General features: G+C 38.8%; 1 protein-coding gene across 4 annotated transcripts in view; it reads right to left on the reverse strand.

Annotated features, from left to right (window-relative positions):
- CTNNA2 (catenin alpha 2) overlaps positions 1 to 26,128 on the reverse strand; it is a 1,076,840-nt gene that overhangs the window by 237,870 nt on the left and 812,842 nt on the right. The window lies entirely within an intron of this gene.

The following is a 26,128-nucleotide window of genomic DNA, read 5'->3' on the forward strand; positions in this document are numbered from 1 at the left end:
AAGTCTATTTTCCTCCTTCATTGACTCAAATGTCTCCCTCCAGGAAGTTTTGAATCACAATACATCTCAAGGACACAGGACTCAGTTCAAGGCTCTTTAGAAAAAGGAGAAATCTAGGCATCAACCAGCAAGTACGGACAGCTTTAGATGATGAGATGGGCCTTGAAGTCATGCCTAAAACCTCACCTTTTTGCAGTAGACTGCCCTTTCTACATACATTGTTGGAATCTGATGGAGGTAGAAACATGAAACCTCTCATAATCTCAAAGTGCTATGATGATATAGTTGCAGTGCTCCAGAAAGAAGTACTTAGAGTTATTCTTCAAGGTAAGTAAAAATAAACATACCCAAATATCTAACAATGCATAATTACACATCATTTCCACATTGTTAAAATGGGAAGCAGGGCAGCTGCATGGAAAAAAAAAAAAAAAAATGAAACCATACCTGGAAAATCACCTCAGGGCTGCTTTGCTCAAAATTGTCAGGATGTATACAGGGAGAAAACACCCAAATAAATGCAAGAGAAGATGGTAAAAAATGGGTATGTTTTCCAAACAAGTAAAGCTACTTAGGAGTATGCAGGCAAATCTTTTGGGAGGGTGATACATACATATTTATTATTGGTCAGAAGGAAAACTTTGAACAAATCTCAGTTCCTTTTTGTGTTAATTACCATAAGGTATGTATGTGTGTATATATAACTTAGTTTGGTTTACCTCTGAATGGGGCTTGATATTTCACCATAAAAAAAATATATGCAAAGTTAACATTAGTCAGCTACTTATTTGGTGGCGTGTGTTAAACTACAGCTTGGGAATAATGTGGGCTTATTGGTGAGCTCATATATTCCAGATACACACAATGTACCAGATACTCAAGTAAGATCTTTACATATGATATCATTTAATCCCCAAAACAACACCATAAAATAGGCACTATTCTTTTTTTTTTTTTTTTTAAGATTTTATTTATTTATTTGACAGAGAGAGACACAGCGAGAGAGGGAACACAAGCACGGGGAGTGGAAAGGGAGAAGTAGACTTCCCACTGAGCAGGGAGCCCAATGCGGGGCTCGATCCCAGGACCCTGGGATCATGACCTGAGCCAAAGGCAGACGCTTAACGACTGAGCCACCCAAGTGCCCCAAATAGGCACTATTCTTTTTTTTTTTTTTTTTTTAAGATTTTATTTATTTATTTGAGAGAGAGAGAGTGAGAGAAAGAGCCCAAGAGGGGGTAGGGTCAGAGGGAGAAGCAGACTCCCTGCTGAGCAGGGAGCCCGACGTGGGACTCGATCCCAGGACTCTGGGATCATGACCTAAGCCGAAGGCAGTTGCTTAACCAACTGAGCCACCCAGGCACCCTAGGCACTATTCTTATACCAGGTTTTCAAATGAAGAAAATGGGACTAAGAAACATTAAATAACTTGTCTGCAATCATAAGGTAGCAAGTGGCAGTGCCCACAGTAAGAAGGTCTGAAGGGGACAGTGCAGTAAACACTTGAAACTGACCTGCCATGGCTATCTTCCAGGACAGAGTCCCACATGAAGGAGAAACTATTGGGAGTATAATCAAAATTGAACTTGACAGGGACAATAGAGGTAAAAGAAAAAGAAGGCCCAGATGAAGTGGGGGAGATGAGCAGAGAGCCAGGCTATCTCACCAATCAAGCCACCATATTTCTTAACATCACACAAAAATAACAGAAGTGAGAGCTCTGTGAAGCTAGAAGAGCTAAGTGCATCAAGCCTCTTTCTAAACTTTCAAGGAGAGTGAGTTCACATAAAAATGAGCAACTTAAAATTATCAAGGTCAAAACTCATATAAAGTTATTACAAGAAAAGTGAGAAAAAGGAAGAGAATACCATCCTTACACACACTGAAAGCATGCCAAAAACATATACCTATAAAACAGAATAAAACTGTAAACTGCTATCTCAAATAAATTAAAATACACTAAAAAATGATATAAGATATGAAAAAAGACATAGATTAGATAAAGAAAATATTATAGAATGAGGTCATGAAACTATTTTTAAAAGATTTTATTTACTCATATGAGATTGAGAGAGAGCAAGCACGAGCAGGGGGTTGGGGGAAGGGGGCAGATGGAGAGAGAAGCAGACTCCCCACTGAGCAGGAACCCCCAACCTGGGGCTCGATCCCAGGACCCCTAGATCGTGACCTGAGCCAAAGTGAGACGCTTAACCGACTGAGCCACCCAGGTGCCCCTAGATCATGAAACTTTAGAAAGAATTATAAATAAAAGAAAAATCCTTAAAAAAAAAAAAAAAAGACTAAAGAATGAATAAACACAATAGCAAATGCCTTAAGAGAAGTGGAAAGAGAAAAGAAGGACAACATTTTAAAATCCAAGAGGGGCGCCTGGGTGATGCTGTCATTTAGGCATCAGACTCTTGGTTTCTGCTCAGATCGTGGGCTCAGGTCATGATCTCCAGGTCATGAGATCCAGCTCCACGTCAGACTCTGCTTGGGTTTCTCTCTCCCTCCCCCTCTGCCCCTCCCCTGCTCTCTCTCTATCTCTCAAATAAATAAATCTTCAAAATAAATAAATAAAATCCAAAAGAAAAGATTTTTAAAAATTTGAGAAAAAGTGACAAATATTGAAGATAGATGAAAAAAATTAATATATGGGTACCAGAGGTCCCTGAAGAAGAAAATCAAAATAAGAAAACAGAACAAATACTAAACATTATAACTCATAAAAACTTTCATATACATATAAACTACATTCTGAAAGGGCATATCATGTACCTGAGAAGACTGATGCATATTCTCAAGCAAAATAACTGGATTCTAAAAAATAAACAAGAGAGGAAGTTCTTGTGCATTTAGGCAAATAGAACACATGACTTATAAAGGAAGGAAAATTAGATGCTCTTCAGATTTTTCAATAGCAAAGCTTTATGCCAGAAGAAAATGAAATACTATAATTTAAGATACTCAAGGAAAGAAAATGTGAGCTAAGAATTTTATAGCCAGCAAAACTGACTTTGAAGAATATAAGGCACAGACAAAATTTGATCAATGTGCAAGAACTCAGAAAATACTGTTCCCATGAGACTTTGTCAGGGAATTTGTTAGAGAAGGAACTTTAACAATCAAAAAAACTCAAAAAAGGGGCGCCTGGGTGGCTCGGTCGTTAAGCGTCTGCCTTCAGCTCGGGTCATGATCCCAGGGTCCTGGGATCGAGCCCCACATCGGGCTCCCTGCTCTGCGGGAAGCCTGCTTCTCCCTCTCCCACTCCCCCTGCTTGTGTTCCCTCTCTCGCTGTGTCTCTCTCTGTCAAATAAATAAAATCTTTAAAAAAAAAACAAAAACTCAGAAAGTATCAATATGAAACTGACAGTGAGCATTAGATAAATACTTGTTGATAGAACTAAGAATATATGATGGTTGAATAAGAGAGATTATCATACGAAGTAGTTACATGCTCTGGCAATGAAGACATAATATAACACTGCAAAAATGAGAAGAAAAAGGGAAGAGGATATACAAAAATATTTTAACCATTTTATGTAACTTTAATTATAATGGTAGTATGAATATTATTGTTCCTACACTATTGTGTTCAAAGGTAGAATAAAGCAAATAATTAGTCATGAGAATTTATCTCTTATCTCCTTTGTCCTTGTTAATAAGTATTGGTGTATAAGAAAGAAGATAAAATACAGAAGAGGTTTAGGAAATACCCTATAATCCTAGATTTGAAGAAGAAATATCAATATGAAGACAAGATTTTAAACTAAACACATACTATTTCCCAGTTCTGTCCAATGAAAAGGCCTAAAAACAATGGCCAGGCCAATAACAATGAACATTTTGAAACACAGTCTTCCACTAAAACAGACCAGGGCTTCTTGGAGAAATGGTTAGTACTTTGAGGCTCAAATACACCAAGAGGCCTGAAATACCTTATTATGCCTTTGATAGCAAAGAGCTATCAAAGACTACTGAGGATCATGTAAAAATAACTCAGGAGCCTCCCACTTGGCCAAAGACTGGACAATTTGAACTTCACAAAAAAATCCAGTGGATTGAAACCCATCAAATATATTTAAATACATGAGTTTATAGTGACTAAAAAAAGAAAATAAAAAATTAGCTGGTCACCTTTAGACAATGACAAGGAACCAATTCATTTCTCTTGAAAGAATCAAGACTATATCTCGTCTTTCCTATATAAACTGAAATTCTTTATGAAGAAACTGTTTATAAACTTCCTCCACTTAAATGAAAACAGAATGATAGAATACCACCATTTTGCAACCTTTAATGAATTAAAAAGTCTAGGCAATGAACATTAGTGGTTGAAAATATTACACACACACAAAAGACAACCAAACACTATGTACCTTCTGATGAAATGGCACAAATACAACTATAGTGTTGCCAAAGGGATCAAACCTGAAATGGGTAGAGGCTCTGGATCCCCCTAGTGATTTGCAGAAAATCCAGAATAGCATATGGAACTGCATCACATGCATCTAATCAGCCAAATGCAAACTGTGGAAAACTTACAGTACAAGCCATCCGGGTTCTTCAACAGATGGATTACAAGCAAAAGAAAGGGATGAGCAGGGATGCAATAGATTAAGAGACTAAAGAGATCTATCCCAAACTGTGGGCAAAACTAAATTTTATCATCTGACTATGTGCATCAGGGCGATTAAACCACAAAGAAACAGAAGGAAATCAACATAATGGTTACTTTGGAGGGAGACAGGAAGCATAGAAAGGAGTTTTAGGGAGGTTGGCAGAATTCTATTTCTTGACCTGCATAGTAGTTACGAGTGTTTGGATAATAGTAATTTAATAGACTATATGTTCATAGCATGTGGATTCCTATATCTGTGTTCTATTTTATAATAAAAAACCTAAAAAAAGAAACAAACATTTCTAATGAACACTCCTCCATGTTCTTTTCCATTTCTATCTGGGTAGAATCCAGATGTGACACCCAAGGTGACCTGGGAAGCCATAACCGAAGAAGACGGACAACCCCCTCTCCAACAATCAATCTGACTCCCTGAATGCATGAAGTGTCCTGGAACTGGTCCAGTATTGTTACATGATTAAGAATGCAATTCTATTGTGTTGGAGCCTTTGCACATTTTGAAGTTTATTAGTTGGTCTGCCCTAACTTAACTAGAACACATTGAAACATATTTCCTTTTTTTTTTTTTTCCCTTTTCTTCTTTCCTGCCCACTCTGTCTTCTTTAAGGCTGCCTTTCCTTCCTCAGATCCTTCCTACTTAAAGGGTGAACCACAGGCCTGCATAACTGCCAATTCCTGGGAGAAATGCAAACTTCCCACCCCATCGCAGACCTGCATTTCAATCAGAATCTGCATTTTAAATAAGATGCGTAGGTGATTCAGTAGCACAATAAAGTTTGAGGAGCACCGCCTTAGAAGACCTATTGCATCAGTCAAGTTCTTAGTTGCAAACATTAGAAACTAATTCTGGCAGATTTAAGCAGAAAGCCTATTCTGCTAGTTCGAAGAAGGGACAGAATTCAGAAATGTTAGAACACCTTGTGCTTTTGTGACATTAGCTTTTGATTCAAAGTCTTAGGCAAATGCACTTGATTTTTACCTGGGTAAAATATAGACTCAAATCCTGGGTCATGTGCCAACAACACCTAGTTGCAAGGGTAAAGAAAGAAGGTATTGGGGAAAAGTATTTGCAAAAACAAATATACCGGCCATTTGACTTCTTACACCAAAATTCATATAATGAGGAGTTCCCCAAACACAAGAAGGGAATTCAGAGGCTGACTCAAAAACAAAAGGATGGCCAATAAAGAATAGATCTGGTAGAATAATAATTCAGTTACTCAAGCATAGGCAGAAGGTGGACAAAATAGATATAGGAAATAATTAAAGATGAAGCATTGTTTATAAGGAACAAGATCAGAAACTATGAACTAGGACAGGAATGGAAAGTATGCTACATTTCCTTTCTATGCCTACACCAGACATGATTAATCAATCACAGCATTCTTTTATGCTGAGCTCAAATACTATTTCATAATTCTCCTCAGCACAGGTAGCTAATACTAATCAATCCTATTTTTCCTGCAATTTTTACGTAAAAGCTTTCTTTGCTGAAACTTCCCTGCAAGTTGTCTTTTTTGCATTCTAGTCTTTAGGCAGAATTGTCTGTGTATATCTGAGCAATCCACTGCCATCCTGACTTTTAGAAATAAAAGTTAACACCCAAGTGTCTAGGCTGGGCTGATGACATTTAACAAATGTCTGACTGTTTAACATCTGTCTTGCCATTTAGACAGATGTTTAGAAAAATCCTATTAACCGTATTAGCTTCTTCCCTAGAATTTTGTAAGCCATACCAACCAAGGTCAAATTTGGGGTAGAGGGTGATTTTAAATGGGCTCAACACTTTGAAACCTTAAATCTTTCCATGGATGTGGCTCCTTTGGGGCTCTTCATGATTACTGACATATTTTACCATATTTTCTCAAGCTTTGGGATGTAATTGTTATTAAAAATGAAAAATCAAAGCAACAAAGTGTCTGGGCCAGGAGCCATCCAGCCTAGGGGGCTTGAGAAAAATTGAGCCTCATTAAGTCAGGCAAATTGTAGCCAGGCTGAAGGTCAATTAAGGTAATCAGTCAGTGCAGCAATCCACAGAAAGCCACTTTACTAAGCTAAGGTGCCATTCGTGCACACAGTCCACTGTTAATGATGGTATTGTTCACTGTTTGGGCTGGGGTGGGGGCAGATAGGGACAGAGGCATATCTATGATGCTGTGGGAGAGCATTTAGAGAATAATCACTGGTTTTGCTTTATTTTATTTCCTTTAAAAGAGAAAAAAAAATTCTTTGGTCATTCTATTCATTATCCTGATGGCACTATCTTCTATGAAGCAAAATCATTTTAATTGGGATACTAGCTTCTTTACTTAATGGAACCAATTACTTCTAAAAGGAAAAAAAATAAAACAGTTATCAGGCTTCAAGCTTTTCTCTATGCCCCCTTCTCCCATTCAGGCTCTACTGGACTAATTCAAAACGCAGCCATCATCATTAGCGATACCTATGTTCATGGACCCAACAGCAAACATGTGATGGTTTAGTTTGGCCTGATAAACAGTCCTTGCCCTCTAGATTTTTCCTCTAGGAGTGCTAATAGAGCCAGGATAAAAGTTGGAACATGTCTTGATGGAATAAGAAGCACTGAGGCCAACTTACATAATTATATTGGATTTGTTATATTAATGACCCCAATTCTTCACTTCTCCTCATATGCATGCCCATTGCCATGTAACTCTGCAATGCCTGCCCTCTTTGGCTCTGGCTTGGGCCATGTGACATGCTTAGGGCCAATAGATATTGGCCATCATGATACATACGGGGGGTTTAAAGGCCTATTCACCACGGGGCTTGCTTCGTCTTGCTTGCTGCCATTTCCTTGAGAAGGACATGCTTGGGCTAGACACTTGTCTCCCAAGAAGGAAAATAAAAGTGTTGAATTGAACTGAGTCACCTTAGTCATCCCCGTGAAGGCCATCTTACGTCAGTCAAGAGCAGCTGAGCCCAGACACATGATGACCCCACCAAGGTGGCCATCCCAGACTAGTGAGAAACAAATGTTATTATTGTGTGCCACTAAAATGTTATCCGGCACTATTGTGACAACAGATAACTGATAAGATAATATACATGTTTAATTAGAATAAGTTTTTGTGGTCACTTAATCATCTTTTTGGGCAGACATCATCAAAATACATTTCTGATCAATCAATTAACTAGTTTGGTATCATTCTAATTCAGTTATTTTACCAAAATCACTGGATTAACAGTAGTCTGCTCTACATGTTCCATTATACAGCCATGGGCCATGCTTAAAAATATCACTGCTGCAATTTCTTATTTGTATAGATTTAACAAATCCCTTAATTCAAAAGTTGCACTTAAGAGAAAAGTCATGGGGACTGAGACAAAGAAGGGTTGGTCGGGGCTCGTCCTGAAGAATAGTAGCAGCACTTGGCTCCTTCTTTTGGTTCCATTTTCTGCCCAGGATGCACAGGACTGTGTCAAAGTCCCCTTCTCCCTCCACAATAGGCAAGGGCAATTGTTTTCATTGGAAGAAGCAGGGAAATGTTGCTTTAGGATCCAAGGGAGTGCTGGGATTATTGTGAATCTTCAGGGGGCCTCAAGCCAGCATGTACATAGCTTGCCTTGGTGCTGGTAAAAATGTTAGTGGAACATGGAGCCCACAGTTGCTGAGTGCAGTACAAGGAAGCGAAGGAGAGGTTGGCAGAATGGAGGGTATATATGGAGAAGGCAGAAGTAAACTGCAGCAGTGGGGCATGGAGGAAAGGTGGTGAGGAGGAGAGCAGTAAAGGATTGGGGGAAATTAATATTTCATATTTAAAAACTTTATTTATGCTTACTTTGTGCTAGACACTATTCTGAATGTTTAGAATAATTTGTTAATTTCTCTGAAAAGAGCTGGCTACAATTTTCTCCATTTTACAGTTGAGGAAATTGAAGCAATAGAATTCAGTCACTTGCCCACATTCACATGGCCAATAAATCAGTGGCAGTGGCAGAATTTGAACCCAGGCTGGCCTCAGAATCCATGCTCTAAATTAATACCCATAATGTGTGTTTAAATTGTGCCAGCTTTGCATACATTATTAACCAAAAGCAATGGTATGTATGATGGTGGAGTAAAAAATTTCAGGCACATATGTGATCCCGCTTCCTGATTAATGAGTGAAGTGCATAAAGAATTCTGGAAGCCTTCCCAAGATAATAAGAGCAAAAGAAGAAAACCACAGTGGAGAGAATGAAAGAACAGACCCAGTGGCAGACGGACACCACAAGAGGGAATCAGTGGTCCCTCCAGAGGCAGATGTGATGTTGAGTCCTAATGAATCCCCACTCCAGGAGCTGAAAGGGACCTGCTGGATACTCACTATGAGACTCTGTGACTTCCTGGGGCTTTAGGAGTCTGTAAAAAAAAAAAAAATGGAGGACTCATGGTTCAAGATATATCTATTGCAAAAAACATATTGATGGGTTATACTTGCTCTTATGTAGCTATCTTAACTTATTGGCCAAAGTGTTTTAAAATGGTAAACTGTGAGATTCTCAACAAAGACTCAAGCCAAGGGAAGTGAGACTCCTCCCAGAAATGACTGGAATCCACTTTGCATGCTTGGAGATGGTAATCATGGTATGTATGAACATCTATAAGCCAGGTGGCAGCAGAGGTTAGCAGAGATCTGCCTTATTACAGAGAGATCGCTAAAATCTTCACATGAAATTCAGTACTGTAACAATCTAGCTAGCATTCTAGATTTTATTCTCATTCTTAAGCATTTTCAAATCAAACCCTGTTCATGCCAAATATATCTACCTATTACATAGTCCATAAGCAAAGGGACACCCAAAATTGGGAGCCAGAGCCCTCAGCAGCCAAGACCAGGGGCACCTTGAACCTGGTATTATACAGCAAATGCAGGGACTCATAAATACTGCCTTCATTAGCTCATGGGCCCTGTGATTTGTGTCCCTGGTGAACAGGGGCACATTTTTTGACCCCTCCAGTAAACAGGCAATGTAATTCCTCTGTAAATTGACTATTAGAATGGTTTAAATGCCCTTGCCTACAAGCTGAAAGGCATAGTTAACACTTTTTGCATAAGCTAGAAGACCAAAATTTAGCTATCAATCAACCAGGGCAGAAAGGAATGACTTGACAAAATCATTTGTTAAGTCTGACAGGAGTCAAGAACACAAGGCTTTCTTCCAACTGTTTAAATGTATGTGTGACAAGGGAATATTAATTGCATAAGACAAGACATTTAAAGGTATTAGCTCAGCACTACCAGTCTATTTTACCCAATTAAGGCCATTCATCAATGTAAATAACTGCATTTTCCTCAGCAAACCAAAAGGAATGCAGTCAATGGATGGCACCTAATCTAACAATCCACTTCCTTATTTCACAGGAGGGCACAGTGATGAAAGGATAGACACAGTTTAACTCACAAACTTAAAAATAGACTGTCTCAAATGACCAGAAATTGTCTGCCTACAGGGTGGGACATGAGGAGTGTATGATGTATATTGAGACACCTTCAAATAGATACTGCAAAGTGTTTTGCACAAAGTCTAAAAACCCACAACCATTTGATGAATATGAAACAGTTCCCTGAAAAAGACAGAACAAGAAAAAATGGCTCTCCCCAGCCAACTAGAATCATAGAAGCTTAAACTTAGATGAGACTTTGAAGACTGCATGTCCAACTTTAATCTCCAATGAGAGGATATCTCTGTGATTCTTTTAATGGATAGATGTTAATTCTTTTTTTTTTTTTTTCAGCTTTATTGAGGTATAACTGACAAATACAATTGTAAGATATTTGAAGTATACAACATGGTGATTTGATATACATACATTGTGAAAGGACTGTCTCCCATCCAGTTTATTAACACACCCATTACAGTGCACACTTTTTTTTTTTTTTTTTGGTGAGAACATTTAAGTTCTACTCTCTTAGCAAATTTCAATTTTACAATACAGTGTTATCAACTATAGTCATGTTTTACATTAGATCCTCAGACCTTATTCATCTTATAGTGAAAGTTTGTACCCTTTGACCAATCCTTCCCTATATCCCCTAACCCCTAGTCCCTTGCAACCACTTTTCTATTTTGCTTTTATGAGTTTCTTTTTTTTTAAGATTCCACATATAATTGATAACATGAAGTATTTGTCTTTCTCTGTTCAGCTTATTCAGCTTAGTTCAGCTTATTTCACTTAGTATAGTGCCCTCAAGGCCCATTCATGTCACAAATGGCAGGATTTCCTTTTTTCTCATGTCTGAATAGTATTTCATTATATATATATATATATATATATATACCAGTTCATCTGTTGATAAACACTTAGGTTGTTTCCACATCTTGGTTACTATGAATAATGTTACAATGAACACAGGAGTGCAGATATCTCTTTGATATCCTGCTTTCATTTCCTTTGGATATACAGTTGACCCATGAACAATGTGGGGGTTAGGGGCACCAACACTCCACACAGTCAAAAATCCACATATAACTTATCAATGGAATATTACACAGCCATAAAAAAGAATGAAATCTTGCCATTTGCAATGACATGGATGGAGCTAGAGGGTATTATGCTAAGCGAAATAAATCAGTCAGAGAAAGATAAATACCATATGATTTCACTCATATGTGGAATTTAAGAAACAAAACAAACAAGCAAAGGTTAAGAGAGAGAGAGAAAGGCAAACCAAGAAACAGACTCTTTACTATAGAGAACAAACTGATGGTTACCAGAAGGGAGGGGGGTGGGGGGGATGAGTGAAATAGGTGATGGGGATTAAGGAGTGCACTTATCTATCGTGATGAGCACAGGGTGATGTATGGAAGTGTTGAATGACTATATTGTATACCTGAAACTAATATGATACTGTATGTTAACTAACTGGAATTAAAACAAAAACTTAAAAAAAAAATCTATGTATCACTTTGACTCCCCCAAAACTTAATCACCTACTATTAACTGGAAGCCTTACTGATAATACAAACAGTTGATTAACACATATTTTGTATGTTATATGCATTATATTCTGTATTTTCACAATGAAGTAAGCTAGAAAATAGAAAATGTTATTAAGAAAATCATAAGGACGAGAAAATACATTTACAGTGTATTTGGTACTATACTGTATTATTAAAAAAAATTCACATATAAGTGGACCTGTGCAGTTCAAACCCATGTTGGTCAAGAGTCAACTATGTCCAGAAGTGAAATTGCTGGATCAGATGGTGATTCGGTCTTTAATTTTTTGAGGAAACTCCATACTGTTTTCCAAAGTGGGCACACTAATTTTATATTCCCACCAACAGTGTACAAGTGTTCCTTTTTCTCCATATATTCACCAACATTTGCTATCTCTTATCTTATTGGTGATAGCCATTCTAACAGGTGTGAGGTAGTATCTTATTGTGGTTTTCATTTGCATTTCCCTTGTGATTAGTGGTGTTGAGCACTTTTTCATGTACTTGTTGGTCATTTGCATGTTTTCTTTGGAAAAATGACTATTCAAAAAAAAAGTTTTGTGTATGTGGTACTGAGTTGTATGCATTCTTTATATAGTTTGGCTATTAACCCATTATCAGATATATGATTTGCAAATATTTTCTCCCAGTCAGTAGGTTGCCTTTTCATTTTGTTGATGGTTTCCTTTACTGTGTAGAAGCTTTTTAGTTTGATGTAGCCCCACTTTTTTTCTTTTTGCTTTTGCTGTCTTTGTTTTTGGTGTCTTATCTAAGGAATCATTGCCAAGACTGACATCAAAGAGCTTACCCCTTTTATTTCTTCTAGAAGTTTAATGAATTCAGATCTCACACTCAAGTCTTTACTTCATTTTGAATTGGTTTTTGTAGATGGTGTAATAAAGACTAGTCTAGTTTCATTATTCTGCATGTGGCTGTCCAGTTTTCCTAACACTGGAAACTATCCTTTATTGAAGATACTATCATTTCCCATTGCGTATTGTTGGCTCTAAATGTTTATTTTTGCAAAACCAATAAATGTCACTTATTTATTTGTCTTCATTTGTGCATTTCAAATCTCAAAAGGGTAAGAAAATTTCTGATCTCAAAGCAGGAAGAAAAAAGATCCATAAAGAAAAATCTACATAAATGCTACACTATTACTAAAGATATTTAAATGTTATGCCAAAGGGGGAAAAATGAGAGTAAATTCACAAAAATATAATGGGGTAGATAGTAATACAATTAGCTCGAGGAAGCAGAAGTGCTATTATAAGAGTAATAAATTCATAGAGAGGAAAAATATGCTCTATCTCTTTCTTACTTTATTCTACTCTCTCTACTCAGTGATTGGTGTTAACTCATTCATTCCTGCTACTAGCATTTGAGGAGCTCCTGGTTTACCAAGCACTATGTCTGGCTAGGGACCCAGAGAAAAACAAGACAAGCCATCTACTCTCACTGCTGAAAACTTCTCTACTGTCTCAATTCCCATTTACTAATAAAGCTACAATGATCAACCTGACCATATATATACTTGACTGGCTTCATAAATGATGCTGCTTAGAGATAAGCATGAGTTCTTCTGATTAAATGTGTTGGAGGCTAGCCTAAGAAACACTTTTTAAAGGTCCAAATTTGTTACATTTCCTTCACATCATATTACTTAAGATTTTTTTCTCTCAGGTTTCTCTTAGATTTTTTTCTCTCAGGATTTCTCCACACCTCCAACATGACAGACATACTTTCAAATACCCAGTTTGTTAGCCCAGAAGATTTGGCATTTGTCAAAAGGGTGGAATTTTAGGTAACATAGGTAAAGGTGGAAAAGACATTTCTGGTATAACTACCTTGCTCAGATCCCTTAGCCCACACTAAAAAGCAGAATGATTCTCCTGTATATTGGGAAAGTCTACTCAGTTTCTGGGTGCTTATTACCTTTAATAATAATCTTGTGCATGTTTGTTTTTATAGTTTGCTGAGAACTTTTCTAGACATTATTTCATTTGATCTTCCTTACAATGTCATGATGAGGGTGACAGGTGTGGTTTGTGGGGAGAGTATCATTTTATTTGTTGTATAGATGAGGAGAGGAAAATGCCAGAGTCAGGACTTCAGATTCCAAGATTAGTGCTCTTTTACTTAAGGTCCATGTGTTTCTGAATCTGGTTATTCAAATTCACAAATCCTAAGTGGACAAAGGTCATCTTTTTTTCTATCCTTTACTCCCACACCTATTCAACCACCTTCCAGCATTTTCACCCCTCATTCATTGCTTACCCCAAAAGGGGATCTAAATTTAGATGCCTGGATATTTCATTCTGAGCATGTAATATCTGTCATTGATTAGCTGGCACTGAATAGGTGTAAGCTGCTGGAATCCAATGTGAGAGAGTCAACAGTTGCATCAGATAAGTTTGCCCAGCAAGGACCCTTAGGAGGCTTATAAAATGCTGCTCGATCCCCCACAACTGCATAGGTAATTTGGAGAAACAATCACTGACTGGATTTGATGGCAGATTAACAGCAGAAGCCTATAAAAGGTGTGTGGTTAAAGAGTTTGAAGGAAGATACAGAGAACAACTCTCCAAAACCATATTTCTCTCTGATGGGGTCAGTTCTACATACCTGCCCCAGTGTAGTAGAATTTGTACCAGGTAAGATCATCTGGCCCCATACTTGCAAATTCCCTGCCATTCCACCTTACAGCAGAAGTCCTGTGGGTCTCAGAAGAGTCCCCATTGTAACTATAAGAGCCCCTGGGAGGATCCTGCTGAAACTCACCATTTCCCACTCCAGGTATTAGATGAGTGCCACTTCAGTTCACTTGAGCAGGATAGAAAATGAGGGGAATAAGATGCTGTTGGGTAAAGGAAGAGGAATGATGGGCCCTTATTTGATGGTTCAGATGTTACTTATAAATGAACCTCTGAAGCTTCTGACCATTTGTGGTCATTAAGGAGCCCATGACATTTTCTGAAACGGAAAACCATTCACCATGTTTCTCTGCTCTATTCCAATTATAGATAACTGTGTGCCTCTGAGCTAACTTCACTCTCCGGAGTTCCGCCACCATATGCTATACTTCTTTGCTTCTTGTCTTTAACTATTGCACAGCATTGCATTTCCAACAGCTGTTGAATTTTTCCCTAGAGGGACTTCATTTCAGACAGAGGCCCAATGATTACTCCACATTTCCAAGTGTGTAGAAATCCTATAAAATGACACTGGTGCTAAAGATGTTTCAGGGAAAGGCAAGAGACTGAGTTAGATTTAAGGTCCCTCAGTTTTTCAGGGAAATCTGGGCTCTTACACCATATTTGTTTTCTCTCAAGCAGACTTACTTCTAGAGCAAAGGTTGGCCTGCTTTCCTGTGAAGGGGCAGCTAGTATATATTTCAGTCTTTGCAGCCAGCTGATCTCTTCCATGGCTACTCAACTCTGCCATTGCAACACAAGAACTGACAATACAACTTTATTTACATAAACTCTGGCAGAGAGCCAGATTGGGGCCACAGATAGTACTTTGCAGGTACCTGTTGTATATAGTTTCATCAATGGATTTTAGTCTGATAGCATTTCACTCTGTCTATGTCACTATGTTGCATCGTTACTGCAATTCCCTGGCTATTTCAGGCTCCATTCACCCATTGCTTACTTACACCTGAGCATCTGCTGGACCCACGTGCTTAAGAAACTGAGAAGGCTAGAGATGGCCACAAAGAGCCCCCAAGTGGCCAGTATGACTGGTACTATTTGACCAAGTTGACTTTTCTTCTCTCTTTGCCTCATGTTCTGCTAGAAAACATAGGTTATTCCAATGGTCTCTAAGTAATTCCTTTTGTAGCAGAAGCTTTGAGGCAAGGAATTAAGAGGAAAGGTTAGATGGAAGTGTAAAAGTTGTTGGCTTTTCCCCCAAATTTTGGGAATTAGGAGGATATCTGGCTGGGTTGCCTGACCTGCTTGACATAAGTTCTCTAACCTGGACTAAACTCCAAATACTGGTATTTCTCCCTAATTTGGCAAAAAAACAAAAAACAAAAACAAACAAAAAAACAAAAACAAAACCACACACACAAAAACAGAAAGCAAAACAACAAACAAACAAACTGAGGGCACTTCAGCTGGTACCACAGACCGGCTAAACACACAGAGAATGTGCCCAAAGAGCACCAGGCAAGCAGGTTTCTATTGTGATATGCAGACACAATGCCTAGTTGATCAGTCACAAGTGATCCACTTTCAACTAGTTATTATGGCATCTGTGGATACAGCCTCAGGGCCACATTGATCTCAGCCTGCAGATTTCAAAAGAGGGGCTGAGGGAAATCTGCGCAGTCAGGCATGCTTTATTAGTGTGGACTTCTTCCTGCCCCTGCAACTCTGTGCCCCCTTCTCCCTGCTCAATTGCCCAGACCTCCTGGCTTGCCATGACTAAAGGTGCTTTTCAGCTTTTCGGTCACCCTCTTAACACAGTTGTAACTTAGAGCACAGCGATTTAAGGCAGCCTAATCCTTGCTAAAATTAAAGGAATCATAAAAATATAGAAGTCCTGGTTTTAACAGTTAAGAGGATTGATGCACTCAGTGACAAACCAGGGAACTGTGGAATGGGTAAAGGAGGGGCTGAGAGTGGTTATCCACCCAAACTTCTCACAAGCACCTATGGTTGGGTCAGATGGAAAATCCCCTCCGAACACCAAAGTCTTCAGGACAAATGGTTCTCCTTTAAACCTGGAACACTACGGCATAATCCATTCAACTGTTTCCCATTTGAATATACCAGGCAGGTCTGCTAGTCTCCTGATCTGCACTTAATCAGATATCCCCCAGCTAAAATGAAAGTCCTTTACTTTTTTCACCCTTATAATTAATTAGAAAAATAATTATCAGAATCTCATTCATGGTTCAGTGTCTTGCATTGGGCTGGACACAGATATGGATGGCTAAAGGAAGAAATAAAATGGTGATTATATTAAACAGGAAGCCTATTATTATGATTATTATTGAGAATCTCAAGACTCATTAGTAATTAATAGTTACCTGACACTTGTCCTATTAAGGGAATTTTAATAAAAGCTATAAACTAAGACCAAAGTGAATCAACTTTAACAATTACAGTCATTAAAAGGACAGGCTTCAGAGTCAGCCCACTTGGGTTTTCTAACTTAGTTCTGTATCAGTATGAAATTTAATTTTATTTCTGGGACTTCAATACTCTACTCTGAAAAAAGAAAAAATCTTTTGATAGTAATGCCCCCTCCACAGAACTGTCATAGGGATAGTAGGTGAAGTGTTAAGGAACTCTAAATAGAGTGCTTTACTGGACTTTTATCTGGGTCTTAACCGTAGGCAAAGTAAAAAAAAAAAAAAAAAAAGAAAAAGTAACCAACATCAGTTTTGCAGAAAAACCCAACATCAATGATTGATAATTACAAAATCACTGATCTTAACTCAATTTCTAACAACTAAAATTGCTGGGTGAAGGGATAAGCTCCAATCTCTAAATCGGAGGGTGATGGAGGGGTCTTAAGGAGGTTGAATAAAAAACTTTGCACTAGGGGGGTGCCTGGGTGGCTCAGTTGGTTAAGTGTCTGCCTTCCACTCAGGTCATGATCCCAGAGTCCTGGGATCAGCCCCACATCAGGCTCCCTGCTAAGCAGGGAGTCTGCTTCTCCCCCTCCCTCTGCTGTTCCCCCTGCTTGTGCTCTCTCTCTCTCTGTCAAATAAACAAATAAAATCTTTAAAAAACAAAAACAAAACTTTTGCCCTGGGGAAAAAAATCTTCAAGGTAGCTTTTACCTCTAAGAGTTACGAATCCATAACTACTGAGTCCATATTTCCTTTTTCAGAGATAGTTAAGAAGTAAGCTCAGAAAATATTACTGCTTTTCTTTCCTGTCTCTCTTTCCCTCAATTCCTACCTCCCAATTTTTGGGGTAACTGGAAATCTTTGTACACATGTAATATAAAATCATTATTCAGCTTTTAAAATAAGCATTTAAAGAGACTGTATCTTTTTTCATGAAGTTAAAGATAGATGTGATTTTTTTTCTACCTCTGTTTGGGGGACATTCTTTGTTGAGACGATTACATTTCTTGGCATTTTTTTTTTCTGTATATGAAGGAAATTTTCCATGTTCCAGCCTGACAAAAATACCTGTTCTGGGTACAGTTTCCTGAAATGTGGCACCATATGTGCATCAGTAAACATTATGTGTAGAGTAAATTAAACTGAGCCTTATAATTAGGCAGTAAGGAAATTACCATAGACCTGAAAGAGTAAATCAGCAGTATTAAAATGCTCTCCATTTTCTCTGAAGCACTTCAGAGTGCCATAAAAAGCCCATGTCACTGTGATAAATATCGAGAAGAAATACATTTGGAGCAAGACAACCTAAAAGACACCACAATTCAAATAGGTCTTCAAATCTAGAGTCCAAGGTGTCAGCTCATAAAATTTAAAAGTCAGTGCTTTTGCCACTAATGTAGGCGGAAAAAAGAAAACCACCTGACATTGAGACTTTCGGGGGGGAACTTTGTCATATAGCAGGTGCAGTAAAGACTTTATAGATAGAAACTCTGGAGCAGAGCCAAGACTGAGGAAAGATTCACCCATCATAAACAAAATAGCAACACTGTAAATAAAGACAGGATCAGTACTGCTGTTTTTTTCCAGCTTCTGGTAACTGTCCTGTTACTGATCCTATCTTTATTTACAGTGTTGATAATTTGCTCATAATGGATTTTTTTGCATTAATTTCTATTTTCTAAAATACTATAAGAATATTATTTATCTTGATTACTGAGTTTTTTGGTGTTCCCTAAAATTTTGTACCTGAGGCTACTGTCCCACTTTCCCTGCCTTTGTCTTGACCCTGAGCATGGTGTAGTGAGCATTCAGACAGACCATCCATCTCTAATCTTGGTCCACGAGGAGAGAGGGCTCAAGCATGGATTCTCTTTCTCTCTAAACAGATATTGTATCTGTGAGGTGGAGAGGTCTAGCAGAGGCTCTCATAGAGGATTAGAGAGAAGTTGGAGGGCTTCACAGTCCTCAGATACATCCCCCAACAGATTGCAATGAGGTCTGAAAGTTCCCACTCTCAGAAACAAAGGCAGAGGAATTCAAACCTGCCAGAACATCATCGATTATCTGGAAAGCTTATTACAGTACAGAGTTTAACGTGCCACCATATGTACATGAAATCAAAATCTCCCAAGATGGAGCCGTATATCTACATTTCAGTTGGTTCTTGAGCTGACTTTTCTAAAGTCAGTCCAGCAACAGGAAACTTCTGGATTAAGGCATAGAAGTTCTCTATTAAAATGCAAATAGCTATTTTATCACAGTGTAAGTGGACTTTTTTTTAACAAATCTAGTTGTTAAAACAGTGGAACCAGAGACATGAGAGTTTAGAATAGAGGGAAACTGATGACTGTGACATTTCTTGGGTGCCAAGGTTGCATACAGGGCAGTCTTCCTTCTTTCAACCCCTGTGTGGTATAAGCTTACTTTATTTTGGCAACTAGGATATGTCCTGAAGAAACAAAAAATAATAACACTTGGGAATAGGCAAAGTCACATAAATAACTTAAAATCTACTGTAAAAAGTGTCATAATAAGGGTATTTTAAAATGCTCCAGAGCCTACTGGATAAGCCCTGTTTATAGGAATTGGATAAGGTTGTGATGATAAGGTGACATTTAAACTAAGCCTTGTAGGAAAAATTGTGAATTTTCCTGGGGGGAGGGGCGGGGGAAGAAGAAGAGTATGCATTCAGAAAAAATTGTGAATTTTCTTGGGGGAAAAAAAAAAGAAGGGAGAGAGGGCATTCTAGGCAGAAGCAAGTGCAAAAGCATGAGGATAAGTGAATGCTGACTTAAATTGCTGGAGCTAGAGTGAGCTGAAGGCAGGAAGGCCTGGGGTAGAGGGGAGTGGTTGTGAGGCTGTGACCATCATTTTTATGAAAAGCAATTAAGCAGTGCCAATGGGAGTGGATAGAAAGGAATGGGCTGGACATGCATGTAGGAGTTGAAATCCACCAGACTGAATGACTGATGGGGATTTAAAGAATGATAATGGGAGGAGCTTTCCTCTTGGAAAGTTAATTACAGCAGGAAGCACACAATTGTGTAGGGTGGGGTGAGGTGAGGATTTGACTTTCAGGTATACTGGAAATTTCATTCAGCCAAAAAAGACAAAGATTTGTCAGAGGCATATAAAGTAAATAGATGGACATTATAAGCAACATCCTCTTCTTCACAATTTTCTACCCAAGCAAAGAGCATTGTTGAATTCCCTCAGTCTTCATTAGTGACATTCACCGGAGCCAGCAAGGCACACAGTGATGAGATCCTAGGGCAAATGGGCTGCCAGCAGGGCTGGTGGCCACAGCAGGAAAGGCAGGGCCTGTAGGAAGATGACTCACTTTCTAAATTTCAGATTATCCAGCCTCCTTGGGAAAGGGGGAGATAAAGAAATATCAGCTGCCCTGGTGGAAATTTCTCCTTGGAAAACTGATGCCGGCAGCCATTTCAGGTAATAAAAGATAATGTTGGCAAGGAGGGGTCAAAGGGAACAGATATATTTGACCACAAGCTGACTGCAATGATCCACTGAGTATGTTCAGTCAGAATCAAGGCGATTAGCTGTTATCATCAACTCTAGAAATACTTCAATTCAGGCCATAGTGGCAAACTCTTGTGCAACACGCTTCAAAATTATCTCCCTTGCAGTGACAAGTTTGGATAAGAAATCCCAGCCTAAACATAGCCTCCAACAATGAATATGGGCCAACTTCATTTAATCAAGATGAGTGTTCTGGTAAGCTAAAACAACATTCTTAAAAAAAAAAAAAAAGTTCCTTGTTGTTTAAATCATCATTGTTGAAAATCTTCCAGAATTTCCTGCTGAGGAATTTCATCCTAGACAATATGATAAAAAAAAAATTTTTTTTTAATAATCCTATAGCTGATTGTCCAGTGTCAGGGTTAAGATTCTTAATGGTATTCTCCTAGAATAGGAGAAGGTATCAGAGATTAGACCAGCTACAGATATTCTTTTGAATGTGTTTTGGGACTCAACCATTGCTACTTATCCTACCCCTTCTTACTTTTCCTTGACTTCCAGGCCCTGGAGAAATTGGCAGAAGAGAACAAATCAGTAGCTGAACCGCATGATTGAGCATTTTCCTATTCACACATATGTTACAGATCCCTCCACTCAGTACAGTGTGTTATTTGATTATTCAATGTTAATCAAGCTACTGGACTTGTTCTGTGATCTAAACTCACTAATGAGGGAGAGGTCAAGCTTGGTGTCCTATACAAACTGTGTTAATATGTTAGTAATCAACTATAGGCAGGCTCATAAGAAGAAATTAAATCACTTCATGACTTGAACAATGTATACATAAGAGAAGAGCTTGCCCATAGTGATATTTTAAGAACTGTTTCCAACTGATGAAATCATGTACTTTGAACTTGTCCTAATGAGTATTTTCCAAGAGATAAATAAGTATGTGGTACTCTGACATTCAGGACTGTCATATCAGGATTTTCCTAAGGTAGAGAGATGGCTTGAATATATAACCCATTTTTAAGAGACATGTCCAAAGGATGGCCTTTCACAGTGCTCTTGAGCCCTCTGCTACCTCTGTCCTTCTCCTCCTTGCCTTTTTGATTCTGATCTTTGGTGCTTCTGATGCAGTTTGTCTCTGTCTGTCTCTAAGTTGTTTATGTTCTGTATTTCAAATCCCAATCGCTGTATGATCATTCTCTGGTCTCCATATTTCTACAGCAGCAAGGCAAATCTGACCTAGAGAATAAACTCTAGGGATTATTAACTCTGACATAGGTTTTCAGTGTGAAGAACATTAACCTAAACATTTGGAAGAAATCAGTATTTTATTTTATTTTTATTATAGCCATATAGATAGCCTCATATCCTTATGAGGAAAAGCAGATTTAAGTCTGGAAATAAGTGATTTTAAAATGTTATCTTACAATGACTCTAAAAATAATTGGCCCCATCATGAACAGATTTAAGAAAAAGAAGTGAATGCCTTAAAATTCCTTTTTTCTGTAAATGTTTTTGCAAAATCTATAATTCACACTTTGAGAAGCCAGCTACCTAAACATAATAGCACTTTTTAAAAAGAGGACCCAGTGAACCATAACAGCTGGAAACCTGAGAGACAATATCATAACACAACTAACATCATTTTTTTGACATTCACCGCAGATTTTTTTTTTTTTTTTCTGTATATAGTATGTACATGTCACCCATCCCAAACCCTGAAGTAGTAAATGTGCTGTTGGAAATCATAAAGCACCTCTATATATTTATGTTAACCTTCCTTCTTTCCCAACTGCATCCCCCAGAGTAGTTTGGTATATGGGTGACCCAAATGCATCTGCTGGTTCGATGGAGGGGCAGGATGGGGAAGGGTTATGAGCAAAGACCCTACAGACAGACTGTGTGGGCTGAAACCTTTATGTATCCATACTCCATGTGGCCCTGGATGCATTACTTTAATTCATCTCCTCATCTGTAAAATGAGCATGATGACCTCTTCTGTCTCATAGAGCTGGTATGAGGATTAAATGTGGTCCATTCATGGAGAGAACTTAGAAGAGTGCCTGGAACGTTTTACGAACTCAATACCTGTCAACTATAATTTAGTTTTCATTTTGTGGGCAGTGATTTCAGAAGCTGCTGCTGATTACTGCCCACCTTTAGTTATATTTCTTATCTAAGTTCTCTATGGAGACAGGGTCTTGAAAAATACACTTTAAACATACCATCCAATAACATTTTTTGCTTGTTTGTTTTTAAATCCTTTGTTACATAATCTATTCCATTAAGTGTTCGTCCCGATGTAAAATCAGTCTATACATGACTTTCGTTGTTAGTTGAAAGTGTTTTGATTGTAATAGCAAAATTAACACTTTTGTCAAGTTGACACTTACTGAATCTCATTGCTGGAATTATTGTGATGGTTATTAAGGGTGAAGGGATAAGAATTAGGCCCTTGATTAGTTTGGGGAATGAGAGAGTTGCTAAGTTTAGCAACACCCTAACTTATTATGATTATTATTTATTAGCTTCTCATAGGGAAACATTTGGGTCCTGATTTGCTTATCAACTTGGGAAAAAAAAGACTAATAACAGGACCAAAATAATAACCAGGCTAGACCAGCATCCCTGTAAGCTTAGAGAAAATCAAGAGACCACGTCTAGAATAGTTCACAGGTGGCACAGAGAAGGAGAACAAGCTGGCAGACACAGACTGGGTCCTCTCTATGGGATGGGTAGACCATGTGGGCTACTAGGTACCCAGGCGGGGAGTCAGCCAAAAGCTTTTGTTTTTATAATGGTCTGATTCCAGAATCACAGCAGTGACAATAGCTCAGACATGGGCATACTGTGCCCGCAGCTCTAAAATTAAAACATAATGCTTAAAGCTGGCAGTTATATTCCCCTAAATCCATTTTTAATTCCAAACAAAATACTCTTAAGAGGATTCGGCTCTACCACTGCCCACTCTCATGGGTTTAATTGGCAAGATGGTTCTAAGCCAATCAATTTTAAATAACACCCTGGGGTTCCTGCAACCTTTTTCATAATTTATGACTCCCCATTTCTTTGGGATATACTGTCTAAAGAAAGGGGATCCATTCACTTGAAGATCCTACTTAAACAGAAATCCTTTTTATTCAATTACTCTTGATTTTTTCAATTATCTACAAAAGTCTACTTTTTTTTTTTTTTTTAATTAGGGAAGTCCAAGATAATGATCACGATTGACTTTATTTCTTTTTAATTTGGTGACTAGAACTTTGCAAGACTCCAGGGTCACCCTTCTGAAGGACACTGCCCAAACTTAGGGCTCTGAAGAAGCAAGAAACTTGAGAGTGGAAACTTAAGGAGAGTCACTAGAAATGTTTTTCTTTGCTTTCAGCTTTTTTTTTTTTTCCCATTGTGATTTGATTGCTCTAAATATTGTATACAGGATTACATGTGTACAGGGAAGTGGACATGGACACTGGAGGGTTTCCATTTAACATCTCTTCTAATAAGGTTTGTCAGAACAGAAAGTGTTTCAGCCACAGGAAAACATTCATTTGAACCACTAGCATTCAGGGGGCCACAATACCTCACTACTATTAGATACTAAGACAAAACCTTGTTAATCCAATTAACTACCTACCCAAATCTAAGATGAAGGTCTACCTGAGCCAAGCTAATCAGAGTTGTTGCATGTTCCATTTGTGTAAGTGCTAGGTAGCTTCTGTTTAGATCAGAAAAGCTTTTGTACCACTACAGGTGTACATGGAGAAACAGAAGAGATGGAAAGAAAGACAAAAATATCCCAACATATGGATAGGGATGGAACTGACAGATGGGAACCATCTTAGTTCTAGAAAGGCAAATTGGGAAAGAGAAAGATGTTTGAACCAAATGTGGGGATGTGGTGTGAAATTATGCCATAACTTTTGGATCTTGGTATCATGAAACAATTCTCTTAATCTTTATTCCTCTCAATCTTTGGGAAAGGTGAGCAGAAAAATAATTCTTTTATGCATGGAATGATTTCAAAGGATGACATACTCCTTCCACTGCCATCCTAAAAGAAGTTCTCCAAGGAACTTGTCACCAAAACATTTCAACTTTTACCATAAATTCCATCTACAAATTTCACCACTATCCTTAGTTAAAAAAGAGTAAACCTTTTTCTGAGAATTTTAACACCAGAGTAAAAATTACTTTATCCATTCCTTCCTAATAAGACATAAAAAGTTGCTATGATAGGTCCATAAGCTCAGAGATCTGAGGTTGCTGGCTCCCGAATGTAATAGAATGGTCTCTTCTAAAACCAAGAGATTGAGGAGGTGAGAAAACTCAGTTCATGAATTTTGCCTGGTTGACAATCTAGCCAAAGACAGGGCCTAAAGAAGATATACTCCCACTGCTTCAAAATCTGTGATCATCAAGCATTAGGACCTGTGGCATAGGAAATAAATGCAGATTTCTTTTGCACTCATTCAATCTTATACAGCTTATAGGTAGCTTACAGATTTGGTTTGGCTCTCTACTTTTATATATAAGAAATGAAGACCAAGAGATGGCAGATCCATAGTCACACAGCCAGTTCAGTGGCAGAGCTAGAAGTAAAACCTTGGGCTCTGGACACCTGATTCAATGTTTCCCATTAACCCCAGTCCCAATTCCTACTACCCGTATCATTTCATATCAGATGGGGATTTGAATGAAGACATGGTCTAAGAGGGCAAAGAGATAGACCTGGCCAAATATCCATCTGGTACAGGACAACGTTTTATTCTCCCTCATTTTAAGGTAAAATAAAAAGCAAATGCTTCCCCCACAAGGACTTGTTAGCTGGGTAAACTAGAGTCTTCATATTCCAGAACCAATTGTGATTTTTCTCGAGGACATTAGCTCAAGCATGCCTACAACCTACAGATGATATCCTGAAGGGAGACCAGAAAATTCCCAGTAGTAATTAGAAGGGGTGTCTTCCTCTCATTCAAGCCACTTCTAACATGCTCCTTGGTCATTCTTGCCCAGGCACCTTTCTAATCTTGTCTGTACTTGACACATAAGAGCAGCGAGTGCTAGATGCAGCCATGCCAGTAGAGCTTTTCCTGCTGCACAAAGTAAGTAAGGCTCTTGCTGCCTCAGGGAAGTGGTTGGTTCTAGTGACTAACACAATCAACACTTAATGAATGAGACGAATATATGCAAAAGCTACCAGTAGGAGACAGGATGCTTCTCAGGCAGAAATCAAGAGGGGGGAAAGACGGCGGAGGTGTAGGGGACCCTATTCCAACTGGTCCCCGGAATTGAGCTGGATATCTACCAGACCACTCTGAGCACCCACAAAATCAGCCTGAGATGTAAGAAGATAGATCTGGATCTTTACAAACAGAATATCGCAGGTGGTTGGTTTCGAGGTACGAATTGGGGAGCCGTGATTCCACAGGCAGATATCGGAGGATAAATGGCAGTGGGAGGGAGCCTGGCTGTGGGGATCCTACACCACCGGTGAGCAACAGCCTCCTGCGATGGGGACGGGGCACAGACTCCCAGACTGGTAGTGGAGGGGAAAGGACTTTAGAGCAGTCCCTGGGACGGGGGTCGTGCGTGCAAACTGGGAGTGGCTGGTGGTTTTAGAAGCACAAAGGGCAGAGGCATGCCCTGACCTGGAGGCAGGAATGGGGGCGCTGCGGAGGGGCACACAACCCAGGACGCTGCAGTTTATAGCAGCACAGACAGAAACGGAGATAGTGTGGCCTGGAGAGCTCACTGAAGAACAGACTGCGATCTCTCTGCTCTGAGGCAGAGGATTGGAAACGGTCTCTTCTGCTCTGACTTTCGGAAGAGACGCGGAAAGCCGCCAGAGAACAAAAGCCCCAAAAACTGGTTCTCACTGAGCCCATCCCTCGCCACAGGGAGGCAGGGCAACTCTGCCCAAACAGGGTTGCCTGAGTAACAGTGCAGCAGGCCCCTCCCCCGGA

Source organism: Halichoerus grypus, chromosome 10, assembly GCF_964656455.1.
Source record: "Halichoerus grypus chromosome 10, mHalGry1.hap1.1, whole genome shotgun sequence".
Classification (NCBI taxonomy): Eukaryota; Metazoa; Chordata; class Mammalia; order Carnivora; family Phocidae; genus Halichoerus; species Halichoerus grypus.